Source organism: Pelmatolapia mariae, linkage group LG3_W (assembly GCF_036321145.2).
Source record: "Pelmatolapia mariae isolate MD_Pm_ZW linkage group LG3_W, Pm_UMD_F_2, whole genome shotgun sequence".
In the NCBI taxonomy this organism is placed as follows: Eukaryota; Metazoa; Chordata; class Actinopteri; order Cichliformes; family Cichlidae; genus Pelmatolapia; species Pelmatolapia mariae.
Window position 1 is genome coordinate 65,356,684 of NC_086229.1, and position 20,951 is coordinate 65,377,634.

A 20,951-nucleotide genomic window follows, 5' to 3' on the forward strand; every position below is an offset into this window, starting at 1 on the left:
AAGGTCAGTAACCTTCTTCTGTCACCGTTTCAACCTGTGAAATGCTCACTGATATGACCTGATTGGGTTCATGTTTTAATATGATGTAAACCTGATGAAATTAAGGACTATTCACCAATTGTTTGGTCAAAAGTTTAACAGATCATCAGTTTTTCATTTTAACCCTCACAGCTCGTCTGACTGTGAGTCCCAGCAGCTCTCAGTTCTTTAAATTAGACTTTGTGTCTCTGAGCTGTGAGGAGGACGACAGCTCTGCTGGATGGACTCTGAGGAGAAACACAAGCAAACAACAGAGGACTCAGTGTGGAGATGTGTGGGGAAGAGGGACTGGTTCTTCATGTAACATTAGTACACTATTCACTCAGGACAGTGGAGTTTACTGGTGTGAGTCCAGAGAGGGTCCCATCAGTAACATGGTTAACCTGACAGTCACTGGTAAGCTGAGTGTGTGGAGTTAGTGTTGATGAAGCTGTGTGTAAATGGATGAAATGCTGTAGTTTGTCTCTGTGTTGAGGTGGATCAGTGATCCTGCAGAGTCCTGTCCTCCCTGTGATGGAGGGAGATAACGTCACTCTGCTCTGTAAAACAAAGACCACTCCCTCCAACCTCCCAGCTGCTTTCTATAAAGATGGCTCCCTCATCAGGAAGCAGCCTACAGGTCACATGACCATCCAGCATGTTTCCAGGTCTGATGAAGGCCTCTACAAGTGTGACATCAGCGGTCATGGAGAGTCTCCATCCAGCTGGATCACTGTCACAGGTGACACACTCACCTGTCTGTGTTTCTGCAGCTTTCAACATTCACAATGTGACGACAACTTAATGACTGTGTTTGCTTTATTTTAGACAAACACACCACCACACCTCTCATTCCTGTGTTGTCATGTGTTGGATCGGTCTGTGTTGTGATTCTACTGGTGTTATTGGTTCTGCTGGTGCGACGGCGTGCTCAAAGGAAACCTGAAGGTGAGACTCAGATTTTGGATTTTACATATATAAAGTCGCAGCACGGTGGTTAGCACTGTTGCCACATCAGTTCCACCATCAGGTCGGGGTCTTTCTGTGTGGAGTTTGAATGTGCTCCCTGTGTTTGCGTGGGTTCCCTCTGGGTACTCCGTCTTCCTCCCACTGTCCAAAGACATGCAGTTTGTGGGGATAGGTTAATTGCATAATCCAAATTGCCACTAGGTGTCAATGTGAGTGTGAATGGTTGTCTGTCCCTGTGTGTTGGCCCTGGCACAGACTGGCGACCTGTCCAGGGTGTACCCCGCCTCTCGCCCTATGACAGCTAGGATAGGCTCCAGCGCCCCCTGCGATCCTGAAAAGGATAAGCGGAAGCGAATGGATGGATGGATGGACATATATAAAGTGAATAAGCTTCAGATATGTTGAGACTAGAGATGGCACGATACCACTTTTTTATGTCCGATACCGATATCATAAATTTGCCGATACCGATATGAATCTGATATAGTTTTTTTTTAATCAATAAAACTGTTTTTTTTTAATATCTTGCTGCATTTTGTATAAGTTCATACTCAAGTTTAAATAAACAGCAACGCTAAAGCTATTCTGTTATACCTGTATGTAAAAAATACACTGAACCCAAAATATTTCATAGTTCGGCAATACTGATCAATCTAATAAACTTAAACCTACTTTGTTCTTTTCAGCTCAAAACACTGATGACACTTCAGAAAACAAAGTCACATGCACTGAGGTCACTTTATCAAATCATCAACAAAAACAAAAAGGTACATTTTCTTTTCTTTCTTTTATCAAGTAATGTGTTTGGGGGTGTGGGGATGGGGGGGGGGGGATGACTGAATGCGAGGCGAAGTGTAGAACAACTACTTACTCAAAAAAAAAAATCACAAATGGAAAAAAAGATTCAATTCTTTAATTAATAAATAAAGAAAGAAAAGGGTTCAGACAAAGTCCAGAGGATGTAAACTATAAAATGGAGGTGTCCTTGTCCTGCTTCCAAAGAGAAACAAGTGACCAATCATTTTATTGCCCTGATGAAGTTCCAGCTACTTGTTACCATGGTGATGTGTCTGTAATAATGTGTTCGTGTTTGTTTAATAGACCTATAACATCACCTGCTCTTTTCTCAGCCTGACATTCAGCATTAATTCTCGCAACAAAACTCAAATTTTGTAACACCTTCAGCTTGGTCTCCTTTCCTTTTGTTAGTAACACTGTCTCCAAACTAAAGGTCATATTGTACATCATGCACATGATGTCTATTTAATGTTATCGACTGCAAAAACTTCCCCTTTGGAAAAGGTTCTCTAAAATAGTCCCAGATGTGTTTGGGTTTGGTACAAAAAATATACATACATTGTTGTTCCTCTAATACACATTGCAAAAAAGGATTAAAAGACCAGCAACTTCTCACTTCTGTAAAGTTCTGTCTAAAAAAATCCCTCAGCAGCAACTTCCTCTTAATGGTTTCAGATAACTGCTGGCTGCTGTTGTATCATTTCTCACCAGTCTTGTCTGGTTTGCCTAATATGTCATGGTCAGTGAGGTAGACCGTGGGGAAGTGAGGAATGAGGACCCAAATGCTGGACTCTTTATGCTGAACAGTGCGTTTATTTACAGTGCAACAGATGACAATAAATCCCCGTGCTCTCCCTTGACTGCCGTGTTTTTCCCCCAAAATTCAGTATATTTGTGCTCTCCGCTCATACTCCCTGTGCTCGCTGACTTCCTATTTCCACGCTCCTCCTGGGGAAAAATATCTATTAGACAGACAGACAGACACACACACACACACACCCTGAAGACGAGGGACACTAGCACCAAAACTACACATGTCCATAACATATTCAATAACCCTGGGTCCGTGACATAACAGGACTGTTCTGTGTGAGAACGGGTGTAATTCATGCTGTGGCAGAATTTCAGTTTGAACTGAAATAAGCTGTCAGACTTGTGTTCATCTACTTTCCTTTTTCACACAAACATCCCCAGTTTCATGTGGTAACCATAGTCTCACAGCAGAGATGATAAAAACGTAAAAGCTTGGAAAGTTATTTCTGCTTATAAAAGTTCTTAGTTAATCTCTTGCAGTGCAGTTGTAGGTGTCCCTTCAATCATGTGTTTTATTGTGCAGAGAGTGATCCAGCTGGACTCTACTCAGAAGTGACAATACAAGACGTCACTGCTGGGCAGAAAAGAAAAGGTACAGCTGCTCTTTAACATTGTAAAGAGTCATTCTAATCAAATCATGACTTGAGCAGAGTATATACTGTGTGTGTTTGTCTTCAGACTTTAAACCAGAGCCAGACATCGTCTACTCTTTGCTGAAGTAGTCCACCAGTCCAACCACTGATGCCCAGCTGCTGGTCTCTAACTGGTCCTTACCCTCTTCCTTTTGTTCTCACTGAATTAGACCTGTATGTCTCAAACAAATTCTTTTTAACTTGAGTTTTACAAGTTTATCCTACATAATTTATTACTGTTTGTTGGCTTTTTTCCTCACTCTTATTTCACCCATTCAGTCTCTCTGCAGCAGTAATATTGTCACATGTTTTTTGTGTGGGCTTGGAAAGGAAATCAAATGGAAAATTTGACTTATTTGTATGTGGCTAACTGATATATGCCCTTCTTTCAATCATTCAGTTGCGGAAAACAGAACAACTTCATTGCAGGATGTATATGTTTGAGACCAAATAGTTTACATTTTTACATCATCCAGAAATCAAACAGCAGCAGCTTAGAGTTTTTATTAATTAAAACCTACCTTTGAATTTATCCACCAAAAGCGGTTCCTGATACGACTCCAAAGGGATTTGTGTCTCCTTCTGAGACTGAACTGTGGATGTATTTGTTAGGGAATGGTGTAAATCAAGAGTGGGGAAACTCCAGGCCTCAAACTAAAATTTGCAGGACAACACTGCTGATTTAAATGGTTAAATTTCTTCCTCAGAATGTCATGAAGTTCCCCAGAGGCCTGTAATGATCATTTGATTCAGGTGTGTTGACCTAGGGTGCTATCTAAAACCTGCAGGACACTGGCCCTTGAGACCTGGGGCCATCCTTGCCATCCACTGTTAAATCTGGGTATTACAGTTCCACTGTTTGAAATGATAAGAAAACATTACTATGTTAACAGCTAAAGAAAAGACAAACAGTTTACATTCCAAACTTTTAAGAAATAAGACATAAAATGACCAAGTTTGACTTGTTTGTTCTCAGTTTGACTCTTGTAGTGTTTTCCAGTCAAATTTGGCCAATTTCAAAGTTTTATCTCTAAAAGAAATGTACGTAGTTTGATCAGACTGACCTTAGACTTTATAGCTGTGTCCACAAAGAGGACTTTACAACACAAAATAAATTTGATTAGTTTGCTTACAATTGTGTCTTTTATTCAACATTTGTACACTCTTGGTGTTCCATCTCTGAAATGAGTGATCATTAGAAATGAACTTGGGAGTTCAGGTTCGTCCCCATTTGTCAGTTGGACAGAGGGGCGATTCTAGGATCAGAGCTTTGGGGGTGCTGAGCACCCAAAGAGCTACCCAGCCAGGCAAGATAAACTTTACACGTCACGATGAGACTTCTTCCATGTCTCGGTCTGTCCCCGCATCCTTAAATGTCTCCAGTTGTCTCGAGTTCTCTCTGACTGTCTCTGTGCATTTAAACCCCTGTTCCTCCCTGTCCTCATCGTCTGTTGTCTTCATCTCCGCTATTTTAATTTTATAATTTTACCATCTCCGTGCAAGTCTGCAAATTTCTTTATTAAATCATAAGATTCTTAAATTCAGCAAGTCTCTCTCTGCCTGGGTCCTCATCACAAAACATGACATCTAGGGCTGGGTATCGTCACTGATTTCTAGAATCGATTCGTTTCCGATTCACAAGGTCCCGAATCGATTCGATCCACGATTCGATTCAATTCGATTCGATTCAATTCGATTCAATTAAATTTGATTTGAACCTGGGAAATTTTGACAGTCAGAAATATTATAATTCAGATCAGTACATTTACATATTTTTGTATCTATAAAAAGGAAGCTGACACACGCAAGACTTTATCAAAGGTGTAAGCGTCACAGCAGATGCCTTTGTGTCAAAGTAGCTGAAGATAAAACACAGAAAAACATGAAGGTGGTTTTCCTGGCCTGGGATTTTATAAAAATATTCTGCAGTATATCAAAAACGAAAGAAAACCATTAATCAACATATGAACATTACCTCTGACGTTACAGCGGTTTTATTAGAGACACGGCTAAGCGTTTTGCATTTTGCATAATTTAAAAAAGTTTAAATTTGTTCAGTATTGAACGGCAGAAATTAGGTTTTCTTTTCGGAAGTATGTAAAACGAAAAAAAAACAAAAAAACAGCGGCGGACAGCGCTGTAAACAACAGTAGACTTGTGCGTAACAAGCAAGCGAATAATGCAGAAAACAGATTTTTGCACGGTAAACTGTTCTTGAAGTACAGAGAGAGAGAGAGAGAGAGAGAGAGAGCTGTGCATGAAGTGTGATTTTATCATGGTGGAAGCAAAACAGTAAAAGTCAGAGTGATTTCATGACGATGTTTATGTGAAGCGTAGTTTGGATCTTCTTTTGCTGCTGGTTCGGTCAATATTGTTTGGAGAGAGATAAAACTAACAGCTTTAGAATCAGCGCGAAAAGGGCGTGAACACAAAGCGCGACCTGCCGAAACATCAGAATCAGCGAGCTGTCGGCTTTCAGCCCCGACCGTGTCCGTGCAGTTGTTGTGCCAAAAAGTGATTGCCGTCCGCGGGAGCACGCGCAGCCGCTTAAAGCTGCAGCGCCCGTCGGGTGAGAAAGGCGACATCTCACTGATTCTGATTCGCGGCTCCGCGCTGTGTTTACGTCCTTGTGCAGAATCCATGTACCTGCTCTCATTTACTGTCTTAGCTGTTTGGTGGCTGTTGAAATTTTGTGAGGTTTCACCTGAGATTCTGGCGTTTCGGGCAAAATAAATTTATATTAAAAAATCGATTCAGGATTTTAATGAATCGATTTCACGTTATCCAAGCCAGAATCGATTTTAATCGATGAATCGATTATTAAAACCCACCCCTAATGACATCACTGTTTTGTACATTTTAACACAACCCCCACATTTGTGAAAGAAAAGCAAAACACTTTTTTGAGAAGTCTGTAACAAAACCATCAAATCTGATAAAGGTTATTTAAATGATGCTCATAGTGAGTAAAAAGTAAACTGAGTGCATGTTTTGGACAGAGATTCACTTTTAATGTGTATGTATAATATAATACAGGTACATAAAAACACTCCCAAAACAGAATAAATTATTACAAAATATTCATAAAAAACTATAAAAATAGAGGCAACTTTGCCTGTGGTAGAATGTATACAATGTATGAAAAAATCTTTCCTGCAGATACTAATTTAACTAATTTAATAATACTAATTTTGTGTTGTACAATTTATGAGTTTCATGCTTTCATAGTGGTACTTGGGAGAGCTTGACATTTTTCTCAGGTGATACACACTGTAAAAAGTTTGAGAAACACTGATAAAACACTGTGTCTGTATGCGGCAGTCAGACAACTGGACAGTCCAAAAGTTGGCCTACCTATTACTGGCTGAGGTTTTAGTAGAGTTGTGGCTGAATAAAAAAATATATCATTAATTTTAATCTCCCCAATCAATGATAATGTTATGTTGGTATGTTGTTAAAGAGGGTCAAAAATGTTTCAACCCAGTTTGTTTTGCAGATTCTGTATAGCACAGGGCTCGCAAAATTGCTAGCCCGACGTCCCGGGGCTAGCGATTTTTCCAGTCGGGCTACCAGAATCTATGCCTGCCCTGCCCGTCAGGCTATCATAGGAAGGAAAAATATATGTCAATGCTTTTGCATTCTTTCGGAAATGTAGCTGGGTAAATATGTCATTGGCATCGGTGAGCCACTGTCAATATGTGACTAGGGCTGCTCAATTAATCGAATTTTAATCTAAATTACGATCTGGGCTTTCAACGATCATTAAAAATGACTGAGCCGATTATTATCACCTCCCTCGTGCTTTACTCTCGCGCTGCTCCGTGTGGCAAATCGAGCGCACCTCTCTGCGTTTCGAACACGCGGCACAACAATTAAGAGGAGCTAACAGAGGGAAGCTCGGAAAGCTAAGCAGAAGTTATTTGGAGAGGAGAGTGACTGCCGTTGGCTGAAAAGAGAGGTAAAAAAAACCCTTCAGTGGTGTGGAAACATTATGGGTTCAGACGTGGATCAAGTAGACACAGTGTGTGAACTTTGGTGTTGTAGCTGCACCACAGAGCGACATGGCAAAGTTCACTAAACATATGTCTGTGAAGGTTCTCAGTCATCCAGGTCATTGTAGTCTAAGGAGCTTGGAAAGAAAAGCGTCTGGACTTCTTTAAGTTGCTTGAAGACGTTTCACCTCTCATCCGAGAAGCTTCTTCAGTTCTAACGGTGCGCACACACCGAATGCGAAAGAGGCGGCCAGAGCGTCAGGTTCACATGTAAAGTCAATGGAAAGAGCACGATGACACGCGATTGCGCGTCCGGCGAAAATGCGGAGGCAGATTTGCGTCGGGAAAACGCCAAAACCCGTGAAACGCGCGTCAGTGTAACACGTGGGGCGCGTGTGACTCGCGAAAGAAAACCACGCGCGTCAGGTTGTGTGTTGCATTTTGTGCACACGCTGAGTTGGAAAATATGAACTCCGGTGTCAAATCACGCCCCGACAACCAATCAGGAGCCTGGTGACGTGGCTGTAACTAGGTCAAAGGGGCAGATCCAGTCACTCCGTATGGAGGAAAAGCTCATCTGTGCTGTGGCTAATCATCCAGAGCTAAATTATGCTAGTTGCTACTTCTACCGAGACAGGAATAAAACGGACCTAGCTTGGAGGCACATTAGTGAGGAGATTGGGCAACCTGGTAAGTTCATTCATTCTGCTTTTTAATTTCCAGACTGACCCGATGAAACCGTGCAAAAGCTAGCAAGCCCGCCTACTGTCCCAATATTTTCCCACTGATGTACAAATACCTTTCCGCTAACAAGATAATGTGTTTATTCAGAGGACATATGCAGCACAACACATCTGGCACAACTTCCTCCCACATTTCCGGTTCACGCGCGTGGAAAGATGCAATTTTGAGGCGCGGTGGATTTTCCCTGGACACGCGTTGAGGTGCAAATGTGCACGCGTGACATTAGGGGCGTTTGGGCGTTTTCGCTCGCCTCTTTCGCGTCCGGTGTGAACGCACCGTAAGGGTCAAATGGTGGAGAGTCCCAGATTTAAACCTGGGACTTAAATCTGGGACTCTCCACCATTTGACCCTTAGAACTGAAGAAGCTTCTCGGATGAGAGGTGAAACGTCTTCAAGCAACTTAAAGAAGTCCAGACGCTTTTCTTTCCAAGCTCCTTAGACTTCACTAAACATAGATGTTTACATTTTATTTTTTATATTGCAAACATTTGCACTGTTATCAGTATTTGCACACTATTTTATACTATTTTTGACAATCTTTAAAGCCATTATTCAATTGCGTTGCAACTTCTTATCTGGTGCGCGTCTTTTATTTTGACAGCGAATGTGCACATGCGGACCACTTATGTGCACCCGTGTAAATAACATAATGTTCTGCTGGGTGTGTTGTTGGTTTCCCTCGATTTCTGAGTCGACAAGTGCCTTTATTACTGGGACCAGTAATTTTAAGAAAGGCCCCCATTAGAAACCATGAGAAATGCAAGAAATTGATTATTGCTCAGTCTGCAAATAACATACTAAAAATCAACCTGAAAAATCTGTTTAGAACAGCCTACTATGTTGCAAAGAGTGAACTACCACTGGCAACATTTAGCAGTCTTTGCAAACTTCAAAAAGCAAATGGCCTCGATCTTGGTTCCACTTGCCTCTTACCTGTGATTTCAGTGGAAATTTCAAATTCAGACTGATTCCTGTTGTACAGTTCTTACAAGTTCATAGAAATTTCTGTTCAATTACAACCAAGTATTTGAGTTGATGATTGTAATTTTTATACAATCTTATAATTGTATAAATTATACAATTTATGGGGCAGGGATAGCTCAGTAGGTAAAGCGGTTGCCCCATGATCGGAAGGTCAGGGGTTTGAATCCCCTGAACGGCTACCCTGAGGTACCCTTGCGCAAAGTACCATCCCCACACACTGCTCCCCGGTCGCTGCACTGGTGGCTGCCCACTGCTTCACTGAGTGAATGGGTTAAATGCAGAGAAGAATTTCGCCACTGGGATCAATAAAAGTGTACATTATAATTATTTATTCATTAATTTGTGTTTCAACAATTTTTTTGATTAATGCTTTGTTTTTAGTTACAATATTATACATTAAAGTATAATATTGTAACGGAAACAAACAGGAAACAAAACATAAAAAAATTGCTCCCTTTTTTATTCGGGCTACTTAAATTTATTTTGGGCTACCAAAAACTGAAGAGTCCCTGCCCGAAGGGCTACCAGAGATTTTGAAATTTTGCGAGCCCTGTAGCAGCTTTACTATAGGGAGGACACAACGTCCAGACTGTATGAGTAAAATCCGTTTTTTTCTCTTCGTCACTTTAATAGTTTCTGTTTTGCCTGTCAATGTTCCCTGTCTGTTTCCTTACCTGGTTCTTCCTGACCTTGTACTTTCTCCTCATGTTCCCCTCTTTCCTCTCTCCCTCTTTGGACTGACAATCATACACAAATAGACTGTATTCAATTAGATGAAAAAATTACATTAATAGCACAACACAGGTTGGACATATATATGCTTATTGTTGTGTTTTCCTCAAAACCCAGCATTCGCTCTTCTCTGTGTGTTTGCCTGTTTTCATACTGGCTTACTTTAAACCAGGGGTAGGCAACCTTTCTGATGGCGAGTGCCATTTAAAATTTCCTCAGAAGTCAGTGTGCCACATGATTGCATTAGCAATAAATTTAATAACGCTCTATATGAACAGTTACACACGATATAGAACCACTTTCTAGAATTATATTTGTTTGCAGATGTTGGCAGCTATCAGCGAATAGTTATCAGCTATTTTGAAACAAAAAGAAGACACTTTTATCCATGACAAGAACTCCATAACAGCAAATTAACTATACAACAGAAAATACAAATGCTACTTAGGGTCTCCTCACAACAATGATAACAAAAATAAACTGGGCCAATATGGCATGTTTGTTAATACAGAGATACACATGTTAATATGATCTCTGGTCTCCCAGTCAGATACAAAGGTCTCAGAGTGTCCAGCATTCAGAGGCTACCTGAGGACACTCATGTGCGAGACAATCTGCTCACACAGATATGTAGAGCCAAATGCTGTCAATAAGGCCTCTGCAATGTTCTGAAGACAGTTAAACTTGTCAGTTAGTGATGTCCAGCAGGTGAAAATGCAGCTCCATGAACATGCACAGCTGAGGATTCCAGCTGCTGAATGAAAACAAACGCTGTTGTGACAGTGATGTACACTGTCTTGTTGGTATATGTATGATTTCTATTCATTTTACGTCAGATAAAAACTTTGGTTGTAAGCTTCAGATAATTATTTAATAACAGCAAGACAGTTTAAATGAGAATAAGAAAGTATTTCTTTGTGCCCCCCTGTTTATGCCCTACCTGGCCCCCTGGCAAAACCTTGCTAGATCCGCCCCTGCACAGTTACCAGCTGTCAGCTACATAGAAAATGATCCTGGTGTTATTTGTCTCTCAGACACAGTTCATAACTTCCCTTCAACTCATTCAAAGGTAAACCTGTTTCTCCATCACCTGTTCAGCTCTGATGATTCAGTAAGGACATCTCCTGGTTTCATCTTCATGTTTCCCTCTCACCAGATATACAAACCGATATCATGACCAGCAGCTTTACAGCTGTGGCTCCAGCAAACCTCAGCTGATACTAGAAATTAATATTAAATATATTCTAACAACAGCTGATCAAGCTTAAACGTGCTGCTGTTGTTTAGTGCGACATCCGGCGGTTTCCTCTTTCTGGCGCAAAGTGGGCGATAAATAAACATAAGAGAAAAGCCGATCAGCTGATTATTGATCGGTTTCATGATTGAAGTAGAAACAGGAGAGAATGACAGGAGAAGAAGGTGCAGCTGTGCAGCGTAACAACAGAATAAATCCAGCTTTCTTTCCATCCTAGCTGAAGTACGGGACAAACTGTGTTCCTTCTCAGCTCAACACAAAACACGTAATAATTTCTCTGAATGCAGGACGATTCTGTTTGTACGGGACGGTTGGCAACTCCACTAACTAACCTTATGGATAAGATAAAGTTCACTATCAGTAAAATCATAGCACCCACGCAGCTTTATAGACACTCCGTCATGCTAGCTAGCACGCAGTACGAATTATTGTAACTGACTGTAAAAAGTCAGCACAACGAAAATAAACTCCACCTAAACTTGGTTCATATCTGACCCAGATCGACTGCAGGTCATAACTTCTTACCTGAAATTCAGTTCACCTAACACTCGGACCGGCCCTGCCTCGGGTCTCTGCTCCTCCTGCCTCCCCTCTCCCTCATCCACCTGCTGACCTCCACCACTTGTTAATTTTACTGAATCTCCGCCATAGCCACCACCAAACAACTAAGTTATTTTTACACACCGGCCATCATCTGGCCAATCCACCACCTTTTATTGTTTATACCGTTACAAACAAAAAAAAAAAAAAAAATCATCGGGCCACCGAGCAAATGCCCGATGGCCAGTCCAGCTATGGTAGTGCGTGCCATCAGTTAACCCTGATGGCACGCCCATAACAGGGTTGCTGTCATGGGCTAAGTTTCCATTCAGCTTAAACACTCCCAAAAAACACTCCAGGACACGGACGGTTCAATTCCAAGAGGTTTACTGGGCATTTGTGAAACTGTAAACACAATACAATGAAATATGAAATGTATTATCAATGCGACAAAGTCAAAGCATCTGGCTAATTATCGCAGCTTGCCGGCCTAGCCGCATAGCTTATATGAAACACAACAAACTGACCGAATAACAGACAACAGTTCAAAAACACTTCGCCGCTTAATTGTACAAAATGAATTATACTCACAGACTTTGCCTTAGCAGAGGGAAAAAGGATTAAACCTGTAACTGTGGAGCTGATGACTGCGTGAGCCCACACAACAATATCCAGAGCCACACGGTAAATTTACTTCCTGACTCCCAGCGTGCACTGCTTCTATGTTGTCATGGTTACGAAAATAAACAACTCACGCTAAACTGTGATAACAAGGTAAAAAACACATTTCTGGAGGCATAACACTCCCCGGTTGGGGTCTTTAAAGATCCCACATTAATTGGCAGAATCAGACTTTGGAGAAAGAAGCAGAACTACTTCTGTAATGGGACGAGAGAATGCTTTCCTATCTCCATCCTTGACGACTTCCACTTCGACTTTCCGGACCAATCCATCCTTCCCTGGAAAGGTTTTCGTGATGATGCCCATGGGCCACTCATTTCTCTCTGCCTGATTATCTTTTAGGAGAACTATGTCCCCTTCTTGAAGGCTCGGCTGTTTCCCTTGCCACTTGTGCCGAAGTTGCAGTGTTTTGAGGTATTCACGCCTCCACCTGTTCCAAAACATGTCTGCTAAGCCCTGAACTTGTTTCCACTCTTCTCTGAAGAGATCTGCTTCCTCGAACTTGCCTGACGGTAAAGGAGGCGTGGGACCTGTTTTGAGAGTCAGGAGTATTGCTGGCGTGAGGATGCAGGGCGACTCCGGATCTGTTGACACTGGGATGATCGGCCTTGCATTCATAATTGCAGCTACCTCAGCCATAAGCGTGGTCAGAACCTCATGTGTCAGGCGAGACTTTCTCTGTTCGAGCAGCATGCAGTCCAAGATACGGCGGGTGATGCCAATCATTCTCTCCCATGCGCCACCCATATGGGATGCATGGGGTGGGTTAAACACCCAGGTGCAGCTCTGTTTGTTGAGGTACTTCTCCACACTGTCAAAACCTGGATTTGTCTTGTTCATCTCCAGCTCACGGGAGCTCACGAAGTTAGTTCCGCAGTCCGAGCGTATCTGCTTCGCGGGGACCCTGACCGCAAAGAATCTCCTCAAGGCATTGATAAAGCTGCTAGCACTCATCGCTTCAATCACCTCAATATGCACTGCCCTGGAACACATGCACGAGAACATCACCGCCCATCGCTTGGAGTTGGAGACTCCTCCTCTTGTGCGGCCTGAAACGACGTCCCATGGTCCAAAGACATCGACACCTACGTAGGTGAAGGGAGGTGCTACTTGTAGCCGTTCTGCCGGCAGGGCTGCCATCTGTTGATGTTCGGCCTTCCCTCTCAGTTTCCTACAAGTGATACATCTGTAAAGCAGACTGCTGATACAGCGTTTGGCCCCCACAAGCCAAAACCCTGCAGCTCGAATGGCACCTTCAGTAAGATGTCTCCCTTGGTGTTTTACTGCTTCGTGATAGTGAGACACAAGCAGAGTGGCAAGGTGATGCCGGCCAGGAATGATGATGGGATGAGTCTCGTTCATGCCTAAGCCTGACTGCTCGATCCGACCTCCTACCCTAAGTAGTCGATCTTGGTCTACAATGGGGTGCAATCTCCACAAGGTGCTAGAAGATGGTATGTTGGTTCCCGAGTTGATGCACTTGAACTCCTCTGCGTAGCACTCACCCTGGACACTCTTTACAATGCACACTTCGGCTTTCAGCAGCTCTTCTTCTGTAGGACGACAAATGTGCCAGCCTTGACATTTGTTCTGAATCAGGCGAGCAAAGGAGCGAGCTACGTGGATCAAGTGTGCAATGGCTACACGGAGTGTGCTGAACTTGGAGAAGCGTTCAAAGCGTTGTGGGCGTACCACACCTTTGGCGACATGAGTGAGTCTTGTCGTCACCTGTGGACGCACTTTGGCATCGATGTCAGGGTCGACAAGATTGTAAGTCTCTTGAAGCTCAGATGGATGCCCTGGTGCGTCACAGAGAAAGGCTGGTCCTTTGATCCATGGTGTGCTGCTAAGCAGGGCTGATGCTACAGTTCTTGACCCGATGTCTGCTGGGTTGAGATGCGTTGGGACGTACTTCCACTGGCTGGGACAAGGTGACTGAAGAATTCGTTGAACCCTGTTGTGTACGTAGACATCAAATCTCCTTGACTGGTTGTGGATGTACCCCAGTACAACGTGCTATCTGTGTAATAGGTGATGTTGTCGAACGTTGTGTCCATCTCTGCAACTATCACCTCGGCGATCTCGACAGCGAGCACAGCGGCGCAAAGTTCAAGTCTAGGGATAGTTAAGCCAGGTTGGGGGGCCAACTTTGCCTTCCCAAAGACAAAGCCAATCTCAGTCTGTCCCTGCTTGCTGGTTACCCTGATGTAGGCCACGGCTGCTATTGCTTTGACCGATGCGTCCGCGAAGACACAGAGTTCTCTTCTTAGGGCACCTGTGGTGGAGAGGGACGTATAAGGGCTTGGTATTTGGAGCCCCTCCAGGTCTTGGAGTGACTGTTTCCATCTAGACCACTCAATCTCCATGTCTTTGGGGAGAGGTGCGTCCCAATCCTCCGCTTGCATGGTGAGTTCTCTGAGCATCAGTCTTCCATTAACTGTGATGGGTGCAAGAAACCCTAGGGGGTCGTAGAGGCTGTTCACGGTTGAGAGTACCCTCAACCAAGAGTACCCCTGAGAGTGATCCTGGGGGGGAAATGCTCTGATGACTGCAGGCCGATTTGATGCAATTTTGTGCAGCCTGAGGTTAGAAGCCGCAAGCATCTTCTGCGCTCATTGGAGAACTGCGATGCCTTCTTCCTCTGTGCTGAAGGACTTTAAGGCATCGTCGACATAGAAATCGCGGTCGATGAATCTCCTTGCATCACTGCCGTAGTCAGCCTCTGCCGCCTTAGCCGCCCGCCGTAAGCCATACACTGCAACAGCAGGCGAGGGGCTGTTACCAAAAAGATGAACCCGCATCCTGTAGTCCACGATGTCGGAGGTAGGGTCATTGTCTCTATACCACAGGAAACGGAGAAAATCCCAGTGGTCCTCTTTCACGATGAAGCAGTGGAACATGTGCTCGATGTCGGCAGTGATTGCAACCTGTTCCTTCCTAAACCTCATAAGAACACCTAGTAGGCTGTTATTAAGATCGGGACCAGTGAGTAAAACATCACTGAGCGATACTCCCTCATAAGATGCACTGCTGTCGAAGACCACGCGGATCTTGTCTGGCTTCCGAGGGTGATACACAGGGGCAGGTACCAACACTCCTGTCCAGGTTGCATGGGTGGTGCAACTTCTGCGTGTGCCTTCTTGAGCATTTTCTCCATAAACTCTAGAAAATCAGCTTTCATCCGTGGTCGTTTTTCCAGTGAGCGCCGAAGTGAGACAAGGCGTTCAAGAACCTGTTTCCTGTTGTTGGGGAGTCGCCGTCTCAGTGACCTAAACGGCAAAGGTGCGACCCAACTTTTGGAGCTGTCCTGGTAACACTCGGCTTCCATTATTTTCAGAAACTCTAAATCTTCCATGGATGGAGCAAGTTTGTGGTCGTTGGGAGTGCGAGCAAAGACAGTTTGCCCCAAGTTGTCTCCAATTACCATCGTCGAGGTTAGCACTGGATGATGTTGATGGTTACGTGCTTGTCCAAACACCTCTGTCACTTTGATCTGGTTGTTGCATGGCTGGAAATGACTTGTATGACCGTTTCCTAGAACGGCTGTTTTGTAACTTCTCACCTCCAGTGGTCTGTGAGCACCTCGAAGGCACACATCCCCAACGACGACCCACCCTAGGTCAAGCCTTTGGGCAAAGGGTGCATCTCCTGGGCCACTTATCTGCTCTCGGACCTTGTGGACCCGTAAGATCTCTCTGCCCAGTAAGAGAAGAATCTCGGCGTCTGGGTCCGGAGGCGGTATCTTGTCAGCGATGCGTTTTAGGTGGGCATGATGGTAGGCTGCATCGGGGGTAGGAATCTCCGCACGGACATTAGGGATTTGGTTGCACTCGAGGAGTGTAGGCAGAGAAATACTCAACTTCTTATCCACTGGCTCTACGGTGTAGCCGCTGGCTCTCCTCCCCGATGTCTCCGTACGTCCTGCGCAGGTCTTTAGTGTGTATGAGTAAGAGGGCCCGGAGATCTTAAAGGCTTCGAAGAACTCTGACCGCGCGAGGGAGCGGTTACTCTGCTCATCCAATATAGCGTACATTCTCTTGGATTCCCTCTGCGTCCGTTTGGGAATACCCTGATGAGGCAGATCTTAGCACACGCTCTGGCACTCAGACCTTCCCCACATACCTGTGTGCACGTTGACTTGACCTCCTGGTTATCCGCTCTGTCCTCCTCCCCGCTATCCTCTGAGGTGGAAGGGAACGACTTGGATTTCCAGGTAGGTGGGTGGGGGTGAAGAGCTGTCACGTGAGCAGTGCTCCCACACTCAGTACATGTTATCTCGGCTGTGCAGTTCTTTGCAAGATGTTCTGTTGACGAGCAACAGCGAAAGCAGACGTAGTGTTCTTTCAAAAGCTGTTTGCGATCATCTAGGCTCTTCTCACGGAAACCTCTGCATTTCTTCAGAGGATGGTGCTTTTTGTGCAGGGGGCAATGTTTATTTGGGTCAATACGTTCCCTGCTTTCTTTAGACTCAGACTTGGCAGTTCCTGAGACCTGTGTCTTGTGGACGTGAACGGACGTCTTCGTGGGCTTCTCCCATTCATTCCTTCTCTCGGCTGGAGCTTGCACGAAGAGGTTGAAACTTTTGTCCGTACGTGCTTTCGCCTCGGTGCGGATGAAGCTCACCAACACAGAGAAAGGTGGGAGGCTGACGAAGTGTTCTTGTTTGTATCTTGTCCCGTGGTATAGCCACTTTTCTTGTATGTTGTATGGGAGCTTCTCGATGATGGGCTTAATTCCTCTGGAGGTATCCAAGTACGCCAGGCCTGCGAGGTAGCCATCTTCCTTGGCGGCTTGTAGCTCTGACAACAGGTCAGCTAGATCCCGTAGCCTCTGTGGATCCTTTGTTGTGAGCCTAGGAAAGCTTTCTAGTTTGCTGAACAGAGCTTGTTCGACGGCTTCTGGCGAGCCATATACTTCGTCGAGGCGCCCCCATGCCATGTACAGTCCAGTAGTTGGATTCCTAATGTTGACTGCTTTTATTCTTCTTACCTGTTCTGCTGACTCTTTTCCCAGGTGTTTGGTTAGGAGGTCGAGTTCTTCTGCGGCAGACAGGTCTAGATTGGCAATGGCGTTCTGGAACGATGCTTTCCAGGCCCAATAGTTTATTGGCTGGTCGTCATATGTGGTGAGACCTGAAGTCACCAAGTGGCTGCGAGCAAGATATTTGATGAGGTCCCCGGTGGTTGTAGAATGGTCGTGGTCACCTCTGTAAAGCGTCCCATGAACGGGCCGGTGCGCAGAAGACGTGAAATCCTGACTGGGGTTCTGCTGCGGAGGTGTTCCACTTAATTGGGGAGTTGGAGGGGGGTAGAAGGGCGACTTGAAACCTTGCCGTAACGGTGCCTCGCTTTTCCGAGGTGCTTGAGGAGTGTGGTGTGGCATAGTAGCAGCAGAAGCAGCAGCTTGGGTTTGGCCCGCATTATGTGGGTGGGTGACTGGTCGAGAAGGTGGAAGGTTATCTCCTGTAGCTGATAAACCCTTGTTGCATAGGCTGGCTTGCTCGGAGACAAAGGCAGCGACACGCTGGTCTTTGATAGACTGGGAGACCAGGCTGTCAGCTTCGCTGAGCACTTCGAGGCCCATATCTTGTAAACCAGCTACTAGGGAGTTCACCTCTGCCACAGCGGCATCCTTTTCTTTTTCGTCGATTAATGCGTCAAGGCTGGCTTGAATACGTGCTTGCTCCACTTTAAGCTCAATTTCTCTTTTTGAATGTGCCGCTCTAGCTTGCGCGGCTTCAGCTTTTGCCTTTGCCATGGCGATGGCTATGCTGATTTTTGAGCCAGATGATGTACCAGATGAGCGACTGCTCCTTGAGCGCACACACTCTGACTGGTTGTCTCCATTTCCTTTGTTAGCGTTGCTACGTTGTGACATTACGTATCGCTGGGTCTCCAGTATCGGGAGATGAAGGCTGTTGCGAAGCTCTCTAGAAGCTGTAGAGGAAGCCGCTTATCTCCTGGTATTGAATAGCTCCATATGATGGTGATCCTCGTACGCCCTGTTAGCTGCGTTGCAGTCTTTTCACTGTCATGGGCTAAGTTTCCATTCAGCTTAAACACTCCCAAAAAACACTCCAGGACTCCAAGAGGTTTACTGGGCATTTGTGAAACTGTAAACACAATACAATGAAATATATGAAATATGAAATGTATTATCAATGCGACAAAGTCAAAGCATCTGGCTAATTATCACAGCTTGCCGGCCTAGCCGCATAGCTTATATGAAACACAACAAACTGACCGAATAACAGACAACAGTTCAAAAACGCTTCGCCGCTTAATTGTACAAAATGAATTATACTCACAGACTTTGCCTTAGCAGAGGGAAAAAGGATTAAACCTGTAACTGTGGAGCTGATGACTGCGTGAGCCCACACAACAATATCCAGAGCCACACGGTAAATTTACTTCCTAACTCCCAGCGTGCACTGCTTCTATGTTGTCATGGTTACGAAAATAAACAACTCACGCTAAACTGTGATAACAAGGTAAAAAACACATTTCTGGAGGCATAACAGTTGCCAACCCCTGCTTTAAACTTTAACAGCCCCGATGTGTTTTTAAAAAAAATCCTGCTCATCCTCTAAATGTGTCACAAGTTTGGGTTTACTCAGAAAACTGTTTTTCACACCTAAATTGGCTTTTGAGCTTTTTAAAAAAAATAATAATAAAAATAAAAAAATCATATTATGCCTCTTCCTCATTCTTCCTTCTGACTCCTCCATGGTGGTCCACAACACAAAGTGCTTGATGGCTTTATTTGTTTGTTTGTTTTTAAACTCTCCTCATGCAGCACATGTTGTGGAGATGTTGTAACACTTCTGGAGTCGTTACAGTATACTAGGACCAGTTAGGTTCGACTACTAGAGTAGTAATGAGTGTATGATGTAACAAAGACCACAGACCAGAAAATAAGTTTAAATTGCCGGCTTGTTATTTTGAAAAGACAGAGAAAAGACAGTTAACACACATTACATAAAACATTCAAATCCACATTTAAGGAAGACAAGATATTTTCTTTCCCTTTTTAAGGTCAGTAATTTCTGTTAATTTATCCTATTTATTTCAAAACCTTTTATTTGGCTTTAAAAGGATGTTATTTTCAACCTAGGTTATTGTCTTATTCATTTCAAGTTCTAAGTTCAAGTTTATCTTTTGATCTATTGTCATTAACACTGTGTTATTTTAAATCAAGTTTAGTTCTTTTAAGCCCAAGATTTAATTTAATCTTGGTCTAGGTTCACCTTTAAATTTCAACCATTCCTTATTTTGTTTTAACCCAACAAAATTATTTACATCTCCAATAACACCATTACAGCATTAAAATTGGTTGTCCAAAATAAATTACAAAACATGTAAAAACTGAAAACAATTCAGCAAAAGGCTGAACAAATCCCTTAAACAAACAAATAAACAAAAGAAAATTGTCTCTGTGTCCTTTAACTATAAATCCTGGAATTGCTCTGAATGATTATCCAGTGCTTTGAAAGTCCACTGTTCTTTTGCAGAGGTGTATGGATTAATCCTACCAGTTTTTTAGTGAAAGAGTTCAACGTCCAGCAGGGGGCGGTTTTCCTTTTTCCTGCTCGGTACAGTTCAATGGGTCTCTGGGTGGCTCGCCATCTTGTTTCTCGCTCAGCGGATCAAACTCCGATTCTAGCTCGGCATTTCCCGATCCAAACCTTAATGGCCTACCATAACAACAAAGCAATATGCATAAACATTTGAAAATAACACACGGGTAGCCCTTAAATAACAGTAAAAGTCCGTTTTTTCCAGCTTATTCAGTCTTAAATGAGGTGACGCCAATATGGCGCGCTGAAACACCGTCAAAGGCCTTTGAACTGCAGCCTGTGTGTCAGTTAAGCACCAATCCACCGTTTTTTAACATAAAACAACATAAATCTGCTACCTTGACTTTCCATTTGCATGAAATGAGCAATATAATACAACAAAACATTTCTTGCATGAAATAAAATACAATTTCTGAACTCACCAAGTCCCGTTCGGTTACGTTCACAACGTCACCAAGGCAAAGACAGGTCGGAAAAACAAAAATATATTCTCCAGAGTACAAAAATGGATTTATGTAGACTTCTGGCTTGTTTTTTAATATTTTTTTCACTCGTTTAGGCAGCAGCTCCGCAAGGACTGTCTGCATTTCTCCCTCTCCAGCTTCAAAAAGAAGGAACAACCCGATTGGGTGCGGTTGATCACAGGAGTCACGCTGCAGCGTACCCTTTCACAATAAGAGTCTGAACACATATTTTAGCCATTTTACCTTAATTAACATAAAAACACCATAAATTAGCAAGTTTTTTAACCTTTTAACATATTTTTAAACACAAATGAAATCTTATACCATGAATTATATCATTGCTGATGTTTTTAATGAATTTTCTTACCATTATGTTCTATTTATCGACTATTTATCACCTGCAATATATTTCTTATGACTGTTTTTACTAACAGGCTTTTATTTATTGACAACTATGTTAACCAGGGTTACAATGTCACAAAAGAGTAAATTATTTCTCTTCTAATCCAGGAAAATGCAAGGTAACCATGAATGCTCGGTACTACTAAGGTGGTTCATTTCTTTTCCTGATGAGTTTTTGGGTTTTTAACCAACACCATGGACAGCAGCCAACCAGATGCCAGGGGAAGAGACACATTTATTTAGGTTCATGCTTTAATCTCACACAATCCTCTTCAGCCAGACTACCAAAAGCCCCAACCAGATTCAGTTTTGTTAAAGTCACAAATACAGCAGTGATGAGAGAAGCCTATT

At 43.5% G+C, this 20,951-nt stretch overlaps 1 long non-coding RNA gene across 1 annotated transcript; it reads left to right on the forward strand.

Annotated features, from left to right (window-relative positions):
* The first annotated feature begins 850 nt into the window (after positions 1-850).
* On the forward strand, positions 851-4,305 carry LOC134617950 (uncharacterized). The gene is made up of 4 exons (XR_010091778.1): positions 851-966; positions 1,674-1,754; positions 3,122-3,190; positions 3,277-4,305. It is a non-coding gene; the product is annotated as an uncharacterized LOC134617950 (long non-coding RNA).
* The last annotated feature ends 16,646 nt before the right edge of the window (positions 4,306-20,951 follow it).